General features: G+C 44.4%; 1 protein-coding gene and 1 pseudogene across 2 annotated transcripts in view; one reads left to right on the plus strand and one right to left on the minus strand.

Annotated features, from left to right (window-relative positions):
- Positions 1-12,418, plus strand: part of BCAS3 (BCAS3 microtubule associated cell migration factor) — a 3,998,327-nt gene that overhangs the window by 184,914 nt on the left and 3,800,995 nt on the right. The gene's annotated exons all lie outside the window — the stretch shown is intronic.
- LOC147729963 (U2 spliceosomal RNA) lies at positions 3,460-3,609 on the minus strand (annotated as a pseudogene).

Genomic DNA, 12,418 nt, shown 5'->3' on the forward strand with positions numbered 1-12,418 from the left:
TCGTGTGTGTGTCTCTGTGTGTGCGCATGCGTAAACAGGGGGAGGTGTGGCTGTGTGGTTCAGCTTTCCAGGAGAGGAAACAGGAGCTGGCAGCGAGCGCGTTCACGTGCGCGTGGCCCGCTCAATTCCGAGCACGTGGCCAGCTCCTGTCCCCTCTTCCGGAAAGCAGAGTTGCTCACAATAGGTCTCTGGCGAGACCGAGCTTTCGCGCGATTCAACGCCACGAGACCTAAAAAGGAAGTTGATGCGCTATAGATTTGGCCTAATTCCTCTATGGGCACATTGGTATGGCAGATTAAAGTCCAGGGCGGATAGGTTCTGTCTGCTATGATAGCCTCAGCAAAATCATTATTTCATATTGTATGTCCCACGCTTCTGGAGGTACCTAAAGTTTGGCTGAATCCTATATTTAGAGTACTAAACATCTAAACTTGTACCCTGGCAGTAGAATCTTGCCTGTTGGGTGTCTCAGGCCATCTCACAACTTTGTTTTAATGTTCATTAATCAGGCTATGAGATTATTGCATGACCAGGCCCTTATTAAACAGACTAGCAAAGAGAGGAGCTTGGTTGAAGATCTGTGCTGTGAATGAAGTGACCTGAAATCCATCAGTAATCCTGCACTGAATTATGTTTTTTATCCGTTATTTTAATGCTCAGGGCATCGGCGACTTTCACTTAACTTTCCTGATTTCCAGCTAATGTCTCGTTTGTTAGTTTGAAAGGTTGCACTCTTTTTAAATTATGGGTTTTAAAGAATTTAAACTTTGAAGAAGAATTGATATATATTATGAGTCAAATTCTCTGAAGCTGAAGGCCATATTAATTAATTAATTAATTATGTGCTTACTCCCGAAGGGGTACCTCCGCGCTTCGACCGCTGCGAAACCCTTCCTGGCTTCCCTGAGAGATGGTCCCTTAATGGGTATCTCCAGGGTGAGACCAGGCATCCCCGGCGGTCTGGTGGGGCCGTTAGTGAAGATGAGGCAAGCTAGTGCCCAGAGTTGCCGAGTGTGATCGCTGATCAGAGTGGGCACCGAGGCGAGAGAATTATCGAGTCCGCTGACCCTGGTCCAGAAACCTGCCGCGTCGGGAATCGAACCCTGGTCCCGGGCCGTCCTCTGCTCTCGGGTCTGCCGCCTCTAACCAGTGAGCCACACTACTTCACACCAGTGAGCCACACTACTTCACTTCACATATTGGAAGTTGGGGGCGGGCCCATGAGCTGCACAGCTCTCTACAGTGATGGTTGCATGCAAATACAGAGAACTCATAGCACTGAATGGTTAGCAAACTGGAGTAATGGCCATTAAGTTGAGACCCATTCTTCCACTAAGGTCTATTTGCACAGTCATAGACCTTGATTTTTAGAATATTGTTTTTGATAGTTTGGCTAAGTTTCTTATCTATTTGTAACGAGATTGTTATGCTTCAAAAAAATAAATGAAACGAATTTATATTGCACTTTCTTGCATGGCATGTGTACAATTTATTCAAATATACATTTTGTTAAGCAAATGTAACTTGAAACTCAAGAAGAAAATGGTGATTTAGGGGCCCAGCGTTCCTTGGGAAACTAAAAGCGCTTCCAAGAATCATATGGAAAATGTGGACAACAAGGTTACACCCAGAGCAGCCAGAAAATCAAAGGAAATAGAATTAAGTGTGGCCCTTTGACCTTAAGGTAAAAATCTTGCATCATTGATATCAAAGAGAATTTCTGTAGAAGAGGTCTCGGGCATTGGATGGTTCTAAGGTACAGTTAGGGCAGCTATGGCTATATCTGTGGTAAGAAATGTTACTAAACATAAAAACCAAAATTATATTAACGGGCATTTGGTGCAGAAATCAAAACTTTTTATTTAATTCATTTATATCAGACAGCTGCTAGGATAATTAAGGAGACCCGTGTGCAGAATGTGGAGCACATTTGCTGTTAGTGGACACCCCCCTGATAGCTGACTTAACTCCCTCGAAGATATCGTGGAAACACATCTAACCCCTCAGAAGTGTGCTTGGTTTCTGGTTCAGCAACAAGCACCAAGTAGGGCACTTTCCTCAGGATGAGAGTGCATGGGATATGAGTAGACACCTTTAGAGGAAGTAGGGAAAAGCAGGATGCACAGCAAAATAGTTTCTTAAATAAATGTGGGAACGTGTAAATACTTCCTAGTGGGCACAATACACCGAGGTTTACATAAACATATATGCTCTTTCTGAACTAGCATTTCACCTTCCTACTTTTGGCCTTGAAAGTATGAAAAAGCATGGTGGAGATAATGGGTCTTAGTCCTAGGTTCTGTTGCATCTCTAGCAGGTTCTTTTATCTAATTAGACTGGTATGGTTTACAGGAAGGCTCCAGTTACATCCAGCTGAAGGCAATGGAGCCGGACTTTTGTGTGACCTGATATTTCTGTTTAATAGCTGCCATCTTGTAATGGTGTTTGCACATGCCCCATTTTGGTTTCTTACCAATTGAGGGTGCTATATTGGAACCCTTTCTGTTTCACAAATATGGTGTGCCTCAGGGATACAGGCACCTTTTTGGATCAAAGACCTTCCCAAATTTATGTGCTTGTAGAATACAGTATTTCTGCCTTATTGGAGCTCAATGATGGTGCTTTATGGAGACACTCCCAGTGAATGCGTGGGTTTTTACCTCGAAACCCTATTTGTACTTGTAGTTGCAGTCCCCTCCTATTGAACCCCTGAACCACTTAGGCCTTCATAAGTGCCAGCTCTTGAGTAAGCAGTACAATCTTGAAGTGTAGTAAGCCCTTAAAACAGTTGAGGGGTGTCCATAGGAAGTGTTGGGATTCATAAAGATCACAAACCCAAATAGGTTAAGAACTTCTGATTTTTAGAGCTCAAAGTGGCAATGGTTGTAAAAGATGTTTCTGTATTTAGTTTATTTTGTAATACTTTTTCTCATGCTTCTCATGCTTATTGATTCAAAGTGTTCTTAAATGGCTATTCCTGGTTTTGACCAGCTGATTGCTGAGGCAGGAGGTGGTGATGATGGAGGCAGTGTGCTCTTCATTGTCAGCATATTGGAGGGAACGTGCAGCAAATTAAGAAATCTGGAAACCCTTGCATGGCCGCATTGTCTACTGCCAGGCACTTGAAAGTGTTTAAAAAGGCGACTAGAAAGGCTAATGACTACTGGGGAGAAACATATGTGGCTTCAAATAAAAAAGATCTCGCTCGCGTTTGTGACCTTGAGGTCCACAACATTATAACTATAAATACATTTTCAATGAACGTTTGATTTGCTGAGAGAAATGTGTCCCCTTAATTTTACCAGCAACCTTACCCCACTGTCCCCGCCCCTCGGATTCAAAATGTTGTCCTTTTAAATCATTTGTAAACCAAATTACCCTTTTTAGGTGGATAGACATTGATTTTCACCTTAGAGTTTGGATAATATTTATTTTAATTGTTAAGCTTGTGAGGAGCTCAAGCAGTAGTTAGACTCTTTCAAAGAGCAATAAAAAATGTAACATAAACCTACAAAACCTCTGGTTACATGAGTGTACTGCACTCATGTACCTTTAAACTGATAAGAACACATACTACACATGTTCTTAGACAAAAGGCAGGGAAGTGATACCGCATTAATATACCATGGCTCAATTACTTTAATACAGTATTTTTTTTATTGCATATTACATCATAATAAATTGGATTATTATTTCAGGTTGGTCACTACCCACCTCAAGGAATAAACACAACCCTTGTCAATGAGAACCCTCAAAGTCACTAAATTAACTGGAGTTCAACCCACTGCTAGCTATAGCACAGAGCAGAGGCTTAAATTAGGGCAGTGTGCAAAGTATTTATGCTGCACCAAAACAGTAATTTATTTATTTATTTGGTGTTTTGTAAAGCGTGAACTGGACCCCGTAGGGTATCAGAGCGCTTCACAGAATACGACTTGATAAGTTTTGTAGTACAATATTCTGTATAGCATTTAACATATTAAAGTCCAGTTCAAAGTTGTCACAGCCACATCACTTGATACATACTTTAACCCCTTCACAGAATGTAAGACTAGAGGAACCATGTCATCAGGGGAAGCAAGAACCTGTAATGAACAAGTGAAATTAGATCTTAGCAAAAAGCGCTTGTGCCTTTAAGCGAGAAGATTTGGGCGAGTCTTGTGTGGATGTTCTGTAGTGGTTACAGTAGGTATTTGCTCATTAGAAAGATCTTGGTTTCTTTCTTTAATCTTGCGTGGTTGAGTAAACTTCTCATGCCTGGAGGTAGCGAATTCCATATTGACGGTGCAGCATGTGAGAACGCTCTGTCATAAGTTATTTTATTTTTTTTGCAGAAAATATGTGGCTTCAACACTAGGTCTCTGGCTCTCCTGGATTGTCTGCTTCCTCCCGAAATCTCTAATTTCTGAGCATGATATCTTGGTGACTTGAAGTGTAGAGCTTTGTGTGCTATACACGACAGTTTGAGATTAATTCTGGCTTCATACGGTAGCCAGTTCAGCGCTTTCAGGTGAGGAAAGATATGGTTGAATTTTTTCAAACCTGTTATGAGACTTGTTGCTGCATTGAGGCAGGCTTTTAGAGGTGCTGTTGCAATTTTGGGGAGCCCAGAAAGTGTTCTGCATCCGTATTTGATCCTCGAGATTACTAATGCCTGAACTGCCATTTTGAGGTCTGCTGTTTCGATGAAAGGTTTCAATTTCTTAATATAGATCCGGTGAAATCTTGCATTTCTAGCCAACGTGTTGGTCGGTGATTGCATGTTTAGGCTTTGGTCTAGAGTGATTCCTAGAGATTTGGTTAAATCTATGAGGATCGGGGTGAAGTAGAGTTCCGTGATCAAGTTGGTCCATTCTTTTATAATGAGCAGACATTTGGTAGGGGAAATTAGGAGGAATTCTGTTTTTTTTTGCGTTTAGTTTAGGCTGACTGCTTGTTAACCATTGCATCTTCGCCCTTAATGCCTTGTTCAATGTTCTGATCTCCTCCTAAGAGGAAATCTTAATGTAAATCTGAGTGTCCTCAGCGTACATGTGGAAAAGGATGTTGACACGGTGGAGTATAAAATCGAAACAATAAGAATCTGTGAACTTATTTTTTCTCTCCAATTTAAGTCAATTACATTTTTAGCTTGATTTGGTGTGACAGAATTGCACAGAATCATATGATCCCATTAAGGCTCTATTCACAGATCAACTGTTTTGTATTTGGGCGTGGTCTTGCCGAGCAGCAAAATGGCTGCACTGTAGGTGAGCTCTGCCGGCCGAGTCAGGAATCCTTCAGCCAAAACGCGCCCAAGGACCCCCACGGCGGTGGCAACACGATTTGAACCTGCATGAGCACTGGCGGTTCCGAGTGAGCTATGGCAGACTCAAACAAGCTCTGTATTCTGTGCGCGTGGCACCGGATGGCGACTGCAGCCTGCCTGGACTTTGCTATGGGCCCCAACGGTATTCTTCCTGTGGAGGGTTCGACAGACCGGCCTTTCCTAGGGCTGGCGAATTGTTTGCCGCGGCGAGGTTCACACTCCCTCGCGGGCCATTTGGACGCATCATCGCCTCGGCTGAGGTCTGGGGTAAGGAGCTAGGCTGTGCGGCGGGGGGCGTTGCGGGAGCTGCACTGCAAACGATCCCCGCGCTACCTGCAGTGTAAAGCGATCTTCGCTGATCCCGGTTTGCCTGTGCTGTGCCCCCGCCCCCCATGGGTGGCTGTCACACCACAAAGATGGTTGATTTTGCACGTACCCCTGAGTAAGGATCCAGAGCTCTGGGAAGGGACCACCGGTCGGGCGCTCCGCTGAAACCCCGCAAGCCTGTTTACTCCTGCCAGTTGTGTAGACCTTCACCCAGTAGCTCATTGAGGGACGGGCTGGCATGCTGGCTGGGCTATGCTCCTGGGAAAAAACACTCTTGTTGGCCTCTCAGGTACCTGCGCAGTGCGACACCCAACGCAGCAGAGGTGATCAGGGTTGGAATTTAACTCCAACAAAGCTCAACTTGTCCCTAGCTACGTGCAGACAACCTGGGCTGGGATAACCCCACACACCATCAGGAAGACGCCCTAGGTGATTGGGAGCGGCTAGGCAGAACTGAGCACCCCTTTCTCTGCCATAAGGGGGACGATACTGGTCCAAACCCCCCACGGCAACCCTAGAGGGAACCTGAAGTGTGGTATAGACTTCAGCACTGCATCAACTCTTGCTCAAAACGTCACACTGCCAACCTCTGTCCAAACAAGATCATGGGCGAGCACGAGGGCCAACAAACCAAGCTCTCCTTCAAAAAGAAACGAAGTGCCAGGCAGGCTGATCACACTGCAGCTAATGGGGCCGCCTCCTTTCCCACAGATGATGCTGATGAACAGGACTTGGACTTAAATGAAATACTTCTGGATGTTAAGTCAAGCTTAAAGAACATAGACTCCAAATTGGATTTGTTAACCTCATGTCTTGATAAGGTGAAGCGTTGAGTGGATGCCCATGACACCAGGTTGGACCAGTTGGAAGCCTGTGTATTGGAAACAGATGACAACCAAGCAGCCAAAAGGGAACAACTCCTACACATGGATAATATATTGAAAGTCATAAAACTCAAGAATGAAGACTTCGAATCCCGATCAAGGCACAATAATATCTGCATCGTGGGGGTACCAGAGACCACTGTGATCTCCAAAACGGAGGATTTCGTAGACACCTTGCTAAAGGATCTCTTTGGTGCAGAACTGTCATCAGTCTTTATCATCAAAAGGGCCCACAGGTCGCTAGGCCCCAGACCTCCACCAAGTGCTCCCCCTCGGCCTATTGTGGCTCACCTGCTGATACACGATACTGCAACACAATACTAAGACAGGCTAGAGAAAAGGGTCCAAGCCAACATTGGGGAGACAACATATCCTCATTTCACCATGGCGATACATGCGGCCCGCCTGGACTTTCTACCGGTCAAATGACTGCTGCAGCAGGCAAATATAAAGTATGACCTGCTGTATCCAGCCAAGCTTAAAATCATGCACTAGGGTAAGATGCATCATTTCACCGATGCGAAGCAAGCACTCAAGTTTGCCAAACAAAAGTCCAAACCAACCCGATCCTAGGCAGGTTTGCCGCTCCCCTCGGCGGAGGTGCAATTGAGCCACAACGACTAACAACTTGTTATTCCCAAAGATGTACTGTAGTCCATGAGTCTCATTGTTGTTTCAGTTGGTGGATGCCTCACTTCTTGATATGCTATTCCCATATTGTCGTGTTATGATGCATAATAGTTATGCTATAATTTCGCCCGTTGATGCGTTTGCTTGTAGATACAGGTTAGTTTGCAATGAGTGCTGCGGCCGAGTTCCCCTGACAACTTCTGTTACTCGGCCATTCAGCCTTAATGGCGGGTAGGCCGCTCGGAGGCTCCACTGCCTCAAGTGATAACTCCTAGCTATAAATGTTCTGGGTAAGGGTAACACAACCTTATTGGGGGGGGGGGGGTTGGGGGAGGATTGTTGGTGGGTTGGCTGAGGGTAATGTTGATGATACCTGGATGTTGGGGGGAATTGTTTTGTGGATTTCAAAAGTTGTTTGTCTAAATGGCATACATAACTTCTACATTACTTGTTACTCTCACGTATTGGACGCAGTAATCATTACTATACACAACACATGGCCCCTCAGGGCACAATTACTTCTCCCCATCACTATGATGAATAAAGTGGCCACGGTTAACTTCATCATGTGGAATGTACGAGTTCTAAATGATGGCAGAAAGATCCGTCTAGTGCACGCATACTTGATTAGACACAAGGTCAATATCTGCCTCTTCCTAGCAACTCACCTAGTCAGTAATTTTCTCCCGATTCCACTCACCTGGGACCTTTCTTGCTCATCGACCTATTCCAATTACGCAAGAGGGATCTGTGTCCTTATACGAAGGGGCTTGGCTTGGAAAACTACCAACTGTGTTAGCAACAAAGATGGGCACTATGTCATACTAGCCAGCACCTTATACAATGATCCTGTAACCCTGGCCACTCTATATGGGTCCAATGTCGATGATCCCGACTTCTTCATTAAAGTATGCCACTTATTCTCCGACATTGGCCCATGGACGGCACGCTGGAAAGAGCCGTCAGTTCTAGGTGACCCCACGCAGCCTCAGCACTGTGCACGATAATCACTGACAACCACCTAACTGACATTTCACTGGACACGGACCTCGAAGTTTGCAAAGGCACTTGCTTATCACTGCAACACAAAGCATGGTCTAGAATTGACTATTGGTTAACCACTAAAGATGTGCAACAATGGATATTGACGGTCACTCATCTGCCGCACACCCTCTCAACCACCCCCGGTACAATTAATCCTCCAAACCCCTCACACTCTCCCCAGCTCATTCTTGTGAAGATTGCCACAGGGAGTCCTCGGGATACGGTCTTTAAAGAGGAGATATGTGCTGCTATTTAAGAATACTTTGAATTGAACACCGGCTCAGTAAACTCACCATCCGTACTTTGGGATGCGTTCAAAGTGGTCATACGCAGCGTGTGCATAGCTAGATAACACAGTATTCTTCAATCCATCCGTGGGACAATCTCAAAACTTGAGACTGACATCTCTGCACTGGAATCTCACCTTTACCATTCCGGTGACCTAGGCGTGTTGGCCAGCATACGCAACAAGATATCTACATATTGGGAAGAGGCAATATGGGAAATCCTTTTCCCGGGTTTTGAATCTTAGGCTTGTACATATGGTGAGGGAGATTGAACTAGCAAAACTCTGGCCCGGCTGCCCCAGAGGCCCTATGCTTGAGCCTATATCTCCGGCCTCCTGGATGTGGGGGACAGAATCGCTCCTCCACCCCAGATAGTCTACAAATTATGGCCAACTTCTTTGCACATGTTTACTCTGCTATTCCAATAGCAGGGCCCCAGATCTTCAGGCTTATTTAGATGCCATCCATTTGGTCTGATTATCAGACGCCCATCGGGAATTTCTAAACTCCCCGGTCAAAGTAGAAGAAATACATCAGGCAATTGGTGGTCTCCCTTCAGACAAGGCCTAGACAGACTAACTGCTGCCTTTAATAAGGAATACTCTCACATCTTATGAAACAAAACTGGAGTGTTCTTTTATGTGAAGTAATGATGTCTCCTGAGTTTGCGTGGTTTCATACGGACTATTCGAGCGGTGCAAAAGCTGAAGGGAAAACACACCCTGAGCCCTCAGACTGGACCTTTGTCACAGACCACTATCAAATAATAACACTGTCCTATGCATACACTGCTCTTATTACTTATAATTCAGTATTTACTTTGTAATAGAGTTACAGGTTAAGATATACAGTAAGACAAACCCTTTCTCAATAATTGTAGTTATTTGGTGTTCTTTTGTTCTTTAATTTGATGGATTGACCAGCCAACACGTATTTCGTCGTGGGTGATATCCCATTCGACTTCTTCAGGGCTACAAAACATAATTATTTATAAAGGATCAGCCGATCAGATACTACATATAAGGAAATCCCCATTAATCCAACATGGTGAACACCCTGTGACTGACTAGGTTATACAAATCACAAAACAATGGGACTACTTCAGTGCAATGCCTTGTTTTGAGCAAAAGTGCTGCACATTAGAAACAGCCATATGTGGGTTCATTGTGATAAAATACATATTGTGCTCTTTATTGTAGCGAGTGGGTTGCTTCCCAAGGTGTATATAATCAAATATCTAAACTAAAATAAATGCTTATTGTCCAAGTAAAAATGATATCGGGAAAAATGAACAATTTAAAAGGGAGTAAAAAGGAAGATGTGGACCAACCGTCCCCGTCTCCAATTTATACTAATCTCGGTGCGACGTTCATGTTTATAGTGGTGCAGATTATCTGAATAAAAGTGTGACCCTAAATGCAGGCCCATATTCCTACCTGTCTAGCAAGTGGTCGATATCAGTCTCGTTCTGTAGAGAAGGGTACAAGAAGATAGTCTTATTAGTCGTGAGCTCCTATCAATAATTTCTCTATAGAATGAGACTAGTATAAATTGGAGATGGGGACGGTTGGTCCACATCTTCCCTCTTACCCCCCTCCCCTTTAATGGTTTGTTTTGATTATAAGAAGGAGTACTACCCGATGAGGGTATGTGAAGGCTCTTGTCTGAACTCAGGAAGTATTTTTCCTTTGTTAGGAAACCCCTCACTCACCACCTGGTGGTGACTTGCTTCATCATCGGGGCCCACCCAAGTGGCCTAGCGTCACTTGGGTGTGCTTCAACACCTGCAACTGCAGTGGAGCTGGTAGTGAAGTGTGGGGTGCAAAAAAAGAAATGTGAGTGTTAAAAATGTCCTGGTATTCTTTAGTATAGAGTTTTAATAAAAAAGATACTGGACAAAATTAAAAAAATCAGATTGAGATAGAAGTGGGGGAGTTACGGTCCACTTATCTCTAGTTTATGTGTTGGTCGACATGTTTCTACCTTTTGGGGAAAATCCCCGGTATTCCTCAGGACCAAAAACCAAGGAAGTGGGTGGTATGTGCCCCCTAAAAGACACACCCAGTCCTAAATCCTCGGACAACCAGAAGAAAAAAATCAACTTCTGGGATGCACACCTTAAGTGGAGGGTGCTTTAAAACAATGCTAAAGCTCAACTCGAGCTGCATCAGGCAGGAGGGGGGCACTACGCCGGTACCAACATAGTAGTTTTCTGGGCGTGATCAGGAAGTTCACCTACTACCCCGTGCTCGCTGCTCGGTAGGCCTACCGAGCAGCGAGCACGGGGTAGTAGGTGAACTTCCTGATCACGCCCAGAAAACTACTATGTTGGTACCGGCGTAGTGCCCCCCTCCTGCCTGATGCAGCTCGAGTTGAGCTTTAGCATTGTTTTAAAGCACCCTCCACTTAAGGTGTGCATCCCAGAAGTTGATTTTTTTCTTCTGGTTGTCCGAGGATTTAGGACTGGGTGTGTCTTTTAGGGGGCACATACCACCCACTTCCTTGGTTTTTGGTCCTGAGGAATACCGGGGATTTTCCCCAAAAGGTAGAAACATGTCGACCAACACATAAACTAGAGATAAGTGGACCGTAACTCCCCCACTTCTATCTCAATCTGATTTTTTTAATTTTGTCCAGTATCTTTTTTATTAAAACTCTATACTAAAGAATACCAGGACATTTTTAACACTCACATTTCTTTTTTTGCACCCCACACTTCACTACCAGCTCCACTGCAGTTGCAGGTGTTGAAGCACACCCAAGTGACGCTAGGCCACTTGGGTGGGCCCCGATGATGAAGCAAGTCACCACCAGGTGGTGAGTGAGGGGTTTCCTAACAAAGGAAAAATACTTCCTGAGTTCAGACAAGAGCCTTCACATACCCTCATCGGGTAGTACTCCTCCTTTTTGTTCTTTTGATCCTTGACCAGGGAATCAGGAGTATTTCCCGTCCGACGGTCACGGACACAACTCCTTACTCTCCTATTTGTTCTCCAAAAATTGTTTTGATTATATACACCATGGGAAGAAACCCACTCGCTTCAATAAAGAGCACATTATCACCCACAACGAAACACGTGTTGGCTGGCCAATCCATCAAAATAGAGAACAAAAGAACACCAAACGACTACAATTATTGAGAAAGAGCTTGTCTTACTGTATATCTTAACCTGTAACTGTATTACAAAGCACATACTGAATTATAAGTAATGATAAGAACAGCATGTGCATAGGACAGTGTTACTACTCTCACATCTTAGCTCCCAAACTCCTGGACGTTTATCAAGATGCCTTGGAGGTAGGCTCACTTCCCCATCAATGCAGGAGGCTGTTATATTCACACTTCTTAATTTATTTTATTTATTTTGAAAGTTTTATATAGCGCGAACAAGATCTTTGCAGATAACAGAGCGCTTTACAAAGGCAAGGGGTAAGTGATAGGTAGGGTGGTTAAAAGAGGGAGCATGGTTATGGAGGTAGGTCATCAATGCAAGTAGTACAAATAAGAGGGAGCATGAATCAATCAGGTAGGTCGATAGTACAGGTAAAACACATGTGCAAAGGGATCAAACCTGTAGTACAAATCGATGCAGAGTCTTAAAAGAATATCAAAAGTATCAGTTCAAGTGTATTTAGCCATGAGGATAGCTTTAACTTCTTTCTTAAAGAGAAGAGTGGAGGAGATGAGCCTGGTTTCAGGAGGGAGTGAGTTCCAGACCCTAGGTGCCATTCCTGAGAAGGAGCGTTTGTAAGTTTTTTTCCTTCCGGAATCTTCGAGACTTCAGCAGAAGATTGTTTGTGCTTCTTGTGGTTCTGGAGCCACCGGAAATTGTCAGCTTCTGAGTGAGGTAGCCGGGTGAGTTCAGGTGTATAGCCTTGTGCGTCATGCAGGCAATTTTCAAATGTATTCTGGCTTCAAAAGGCAGCCAGTTCAGGGA

This window comes from Lissotriton vulgaris, chromosome 2_1 (genome assembly GCF_964263255.1).
Source record: "Lissotriton vulgaris chromosome 2_1, aLisVul1.2, whole genome shotgun sequence".
NCBI classification, from domain to species: domain Eukaryota; kingdom Metazoa; phylum Chordata; class Amphibia; order Caudata; family Salamandridae; genus Lissotriton; species Lissotriton vulgaris.